This window comes from Sceloporus occidentalis, unplaced genomic scaffold, assembly GCF_023333645.1.
Source record: "Sceloporus occidentalis isolate IW3139 unplaced genomic scaffold, rSceOcc1.0.p SCAF_98, whole genome shotgun sequence".
NCBI lineage: Eukaryota > Metazoa > Chordata > Lepidosauria > Squamata > Phrynosomatidae > Sceloporus > Sceloporus occidentalis.
The window spans coordinates 504,927-510,926 of record NW_028317078.1 but is presented as its reverse complement, the minus strand read 5'-3'; positions in this window follow the sequence as shown (position 1 = coordinate 510,926).

Genomic DNA, 6,000 nt, shown 5'->3' with positions numbered 1-6,000 from the left:
TATACACTGGTCTAGAAACTAAGCAGTTAAGCTGTAATGTGACACAGCGAGGGACCACCTACTGGCAGTCGATGAAAGACAAATTTAGGTAAGTTGGCACAGTTTGGGTTATTTACAAGGAATGCGGAATGTATTCTTGGCAGGTCTTTACAGGGAGATTTCCTGACCCCAGGTGAGGTGCAGAAAGATGTTTTACAGCCTGAGGGTGGGTAAAATGATGGGGAAATCTCTTGTTACGACCGGAAGGAGTGAAGGTACAACAGCAGTCTGTTTCAGCAAACCCGGCACACCTCTGTGTGTGGCATCCAGTCGGGCAAACAGAGCTGTATTAGATACAAGATCCAGAGCCCACTGGTCCCCTCCTTACCCCACAAGGGGCATAGTCGGCCCTGAATTTACCCAGAATGCCACATGCAAACAGACAACCTGAGAGCCCTCATACATGTACACAGACCATGTGAGAGTCCCTTATTTCAGGTCTTCACAAGGTCTGGGATCTGGGCTCCTTTTCATTTTAATCGTCTGTAGTAACAGTCTGTATCTATGTGTCTTAAGAAGAAAACTACATGGAGATGATACAGTGCCTGTACCAAACATGGCAGACTGCCTGCAGCCACTGCCTGCTCACTGACAAGGAAATGCTGCCATGATCCAGGGGAAGGAAACTGAGAACAGACCCTGCTGGGAAGGAAAGGGTTACATGGAGAGGTGAGAGAGGTGTGGAGTCTGGTATGGGAGAGGAATGATAGGAATGTGAATTCCTGGCCTGATGAAGGACTCTATACAATAAAGTGATCTTACGGGAGGCGGAGCTCTGCAGGAGACCCCCCCACACACACAACTTTTGGGGTGTAAACCCCCCCTGGCTGCATGACCGGACTATAAAAATGTATTAAATAAAATCAAGTATCCCATATAATTCAGGCTTTTGCCTCTCCTTCTCAGTGGAACTGCATGTCTCTGGCACTTTAACGGGATTTGGGATTAATAATAATATGGCGGTCAAGATGCCATCGATGTTAGTGGAGGTCCATCGTGGTGCGTGTGCTTCTCACAGCCTGCCCCGGTTTCCCTCAGGTTTCCGACACGCATCTTTCACTCCTTGCCTCGCATCCTCTATCCCCTCCCGGAGCCTCTAACAAAACGCGGGGGTAAAACCCTAACCCTTAATGCAACCTGAACCATCCTACTTTGTACATCAAGCAAGGCAGAGTATTGGCCTCCTGATACCTGGGCCTGGGAAGGAGTTACTTGTCATGTATGGTTTATGTTGGCAAGAAGCCGTTGGTTTGGCTGCGGGTGATCGGCTGCACTTGTTTAGTGTTTTTATAATTTCCCAAAGAGTAGATTTCATCCTGAGATAGTGATCTTGGTCGAGTAACCAGTTACCCCTGGGCCAGTTATGCCCTTACGTGTCCTGGTGATGTGCATTCTAGTAGCCCCTGTCCCCCCGCAGGGATTTCCCTGCGTGTTGGAGGTTCAAAGGGCTGCCTGCCCTATGAATTTTGCCTGGTCCTAGCACTATTTTAATGAATGAACACGGTTCTGCATGTGTTCGTACTCATGGCTCTGGTTATAGGCTGGATAATGAGCTCCCATACTATTGATGGTGAAATTTTGGTGTGCAAGACGAGAAGCCCCACTGAGCTGTTTGTGCCCCCCACTCAGGTCCCTGGCCGAGTGCAGACGGACACCTTTCCCTCTGGCTTCACATCTCAGGCAGTTGTAGCCACAGTGAAAAGAGAGATTTGAGTTTGTTGTGACTGGGGTCAGTGGGCTCTCTGCCCGACCCCTCCGTGCCTGGTATCCGATGCCAGTTCTGTAGGATCAGCACTTGGCACGCAATTTTCCCAACAGAGGCAAACATATGGTGGGGGTAACATGGGGTAAGATGTACCTTTAAACATTTCACGGTGCAAGTGTATTTAGACGGACTTTTAGTGCCAGACCCCTATGAATTCTGTATGTTGCCGGCTAGTGTGTGAACTTGTAGACCTTTAGTTTAAGGCGTTGTTGGTAGTTGGTCTTAAGTGGTTCTGTGATGAGAAAATTCCTCTGACTAATGCCTCTGTCTGGCTGTCAATTGCCCTTTCCTGTTTTTTTCCTGTAATACAGAATACTGTTTGCTAATCCTGCCCGTTGGGCTGTTAGTCGCGCCTCTCCCTGCAGGGGATGTAATGGCTGCTGGGACCCTGTCTCCTGTGAGACCCCCGCTGCAAGACAAGTAGGCACTAGGCCGACTAAAAATATTTTCCATTTCCGGTAACCTGAGCCGGTCCCTCTCCCGCATTCTGCCAGCAGCTAACAGGTGGCGGCTGGGGGTCGGAAGCTGAGGCCTACGGGTGAAGCCCAGACTGACCTCCATCAGCACGGAACCTGCGTGTCCTGCCAGCCGGTCACGCGGGCCACCCTTTGCTGTCTCTTGTGCTAATTCGTCACAAGAGTTCCCTTTACATTCCCAGCATTGAGGAAATTTCCATGGGATGGGTGGACAACTTTCCACCGATCCCCAGATCTCTGTGGGCTCCAGGATCACCAGCTCGTAGTCCAGGCCAATCCCTGATCGATTTAGAATCCTACGATGCCCTGAGTCACAGAAACTTTACGTCCATACGGTTGAGCCTGGGCGGTGAAGGGCAGAGCAATTCATTCTTAAGTGGCAGAGTGGCTCAGGGCTAGTAATGTGGCTTCCTGAATGCTCAGCCTAAAAGTCACAAAATGAGGCTTCCATGAGCTCCACCTGCTAGCCACCTGATGAGGCTGTCATCCTATTATCACCCCGTGTGTGATAACTGACCAGCCAGAGAGGGAAGTCTGCCTCTAAACACCACTAAACGGTGGCCTTCCTGAGGGTTTGTGGGTTAATCCCCTCCGGGGCGGCAGGTGGGGGTTTGTTTGTACAGTGTGTGTGATAAAGGGGCTGGAGGGGAACTGAAATTAGGAATTAGGCTGATGGCGATGGCGGCAGCTCCAGGGCTGGGGCACTAAATGTACAACTGTGTTTTCATAGTGTTACAATCCTACTGCTATTATGGAGCACGTGGATTGCAAGCTCTCCAGAACAGCATTGTCTTTCCCTGTGTATAGTGAACATGTGTTTAACTTTTCCTTTGTCGTATTTAACAAACTGTACTTTTTTCTTGTTATAATGACACTAAAATGGCCAACAATGGGAGACTATGTGAAATCCATAATCAGTGTGAGGAGTGTGCCGGCCGGTGGCTGTTAAACTGATTGGCCAACGAAATTGCATATTTAAAAGGCAAATCCCTACGTCAAAGGATCCAGATTCAAATGACATCATAAAACCTGGGAGCCTGTGCCCTCCACACAAACCCCAAGTGCATGTCTGGGGCTGTAAGGGGCAATCTGTGTAATCACATTTGCTTCTGTATATACCCTGCCCACAGGTAACTAGGGTTTCTATTATGTGTATCGCTCCTTCTGCCCATTGTGAGACGGCTGTAACGTGGGGCAAGTTCAATCACCCATGGGTGCAGCTTTTTTGTAAGGTAATGGACTCCGTTATGGAGTTGAGGTTCTAGGTTGGTTTGACCAATGGTGGCCCAGCAGAGCCGTCGATTGAACAGTTTGAAGTTCTAGTATTGTCCCAGTGGGGCGAGGAATAAGTAAGCCTTTCCTGTGGCCTTGGACTTCTGCTTCTCCTGGGGTCTAGTCATAACGTTAACTCCATATAGTGTCTCAGTATTCACTAAGCCTGCATGGATTCAAAGCTTGGTACTGCTCTATATTGCAGCGGCCCCTGTGGCGGGAACTCAGTCTGGAGCTGCTTTATTCTGCGTTTCTGACACGGCTACGTGGTCTGCCTGTGGTTTTTCACATTTCTGGCCTGCCACGTACCGACATGTGGAATTTGGGTTTGGAGCCCTGTGAGCTCACATTGTCCGGCCGCACATGTGTGATGTGTGTAAAGGCTGTATGTGTGTACGTTTTATGGGTCCTCCTCCTCTGCCCCCTCCATAATGGTGCCTTCCCCTATGTCTCACCCCCTCTGTGATTCAGCGAAATCACCCGATTCTCCTGCTATAAAGACTAAAATCTTAATAATCGTTGCTCTTGTCTTAGATTCAGGAGCGATCTGCTTACCCCCCTTCACCCTACAGATACTCTCCATTCTATGTGGGTGCCCCTTCTCCATGTAGTTGCCCCCCTCACCCTGTAGTTGCCCCGCTCTCTCCCCTCCGCACTGCTGCCAGCCATCTCTGTTTCAGGTCTGGGCGTTCCCCGTCTCCTGCCGTCAGTAGCCCCGGGGCATGTTTTCGGAGGGAGCTGTAAAAGCTCAGCTTGTTTAAAGACAGTCGGCTTGGGAACGCCCGAGGCCTCGTTTCTTTCTAATGGTGTGCTTTTTGTGTCCGGCTGGGAGTCCTTGTGATCCCCTGTTTTTGGTCTACGGACCACCTGTTTGTGTAACAGTAAAGGGGAATGTTTTACTGTACTAATGGCGTGCGCTGCGATCGTTCTATCCCACGGAGCGGGGCTCGTCTGGCGTCAGGTTCGTGTTACCTGGCAGACGCTGGGAGGTTTGTTCATCGGCAGCAGAATGAGAAGCGACTAAACAGCCTCCTGGCCGTCACACGGTTAATTTCACCTCGACTGACACCACTTCCTCAGGTTAAAAATATGCGGCATTGTTAAGGGTTTCCTCCATCCTAGAGAATTCCCTTTGGCCGAGCAGAAAGAATCGCCCCATGATCCCCGTGGCCCAGCTGCCCCGAGAAGGGGAAGAAAGGGTGTGGAGGGGAAATGTTTTTGTATCCTTCCTGGACTGTAAAGAGCATCTCAACTTAACTTAGCTGCGTAACGATCAAACGTATCATTAGTAGAACCAAAGCATCCCAGTAACACAAAGCGCGTCAGGGGTCACGACACCAGAAAAGCTTATTAAATCTTCTGCGAAAAAGACTTTACACAAAACATCGGCGAATCCGCTTTGGAATACCGCTGGGTAATCCGTGTTTTTTTAGGACAAACAGTTCCGGTTCCTCACAGAAGATAAATGTGATCAAATACTTTTTCTGCCTTTAGCCACTTATTTTTTTGGGGAGACTTTGAAATAACCGTTACCAAGAACATATGTGATCTGAAATTCATGTTCCCAACAGCGCCTAACCCTCAGGCGTGAGCAGGAGAGATCCGTTGCAGAGCGGAAATCTGATGAAGGGGCCGTGGGCTGTGAGATGGCATGCCAGGTAGGGGTCCAGGTATTTGAGATGAGACGCCAGGTAGGGGTCCAGGTATTTGAGATGAGACGCCAGGTAGGGGTCCAGGTATTTGAGATGAGTTGCCAGGTAGGGGTCCAGGTATGTGGGAAGAGACGCCAGGTAGGGGTCCAAGTATTTGAGATGAGACACCAGGTAGGGGTCCAGGTATGTGGGATGAGGGTCCAGGTATGTGGGATGAGACGCCTCATCACCCTGGCAATTTGTGTCATGTCTGCATCTGTGCCAGATAATGAGAGCGTCGCGGTTGGTGCCACCAGACTGAGAGACGTTCAGACACCACGTTGGTTCTGCTGTGTGACAACCACAATCCCGTATCCCACATACCAGCTCGGCTCTGCTTAACCCCTTCCTGTTCCTCTGTATAACATAACCCACCACACTTGGTCTCTGCTACACATCTCACTGGCATAATGTGATGCGGCCCCTGTGAAAGGCATGTCCCCCCACTACGCTGAGCCCGCTCCCCAGCAGTCTTAGGCCTCCAGGCCCCATTGAGCGAGCCTCGAGCTGATTAAACACCCTTTATGTTGGCGTTAAGTCCCTTTGTTTGGCTCCCGTCGTCCTGTAATCATAAGCCGCGTATTTGCACAGAAAGTGCTGTCCCCACACATTCCAGCCTCGTCCCGGTCTGATGAGCTGCAGCGAAGGCCGAGCTGGGCAGGGCGTGCAGTGAAATGGCTGCAGAGGAATTAAAAAGGTCTGACCATCTTGGGGGGGCTGTGCTTCTCTTTATATATTTGACGCTTTTGGATTTCCG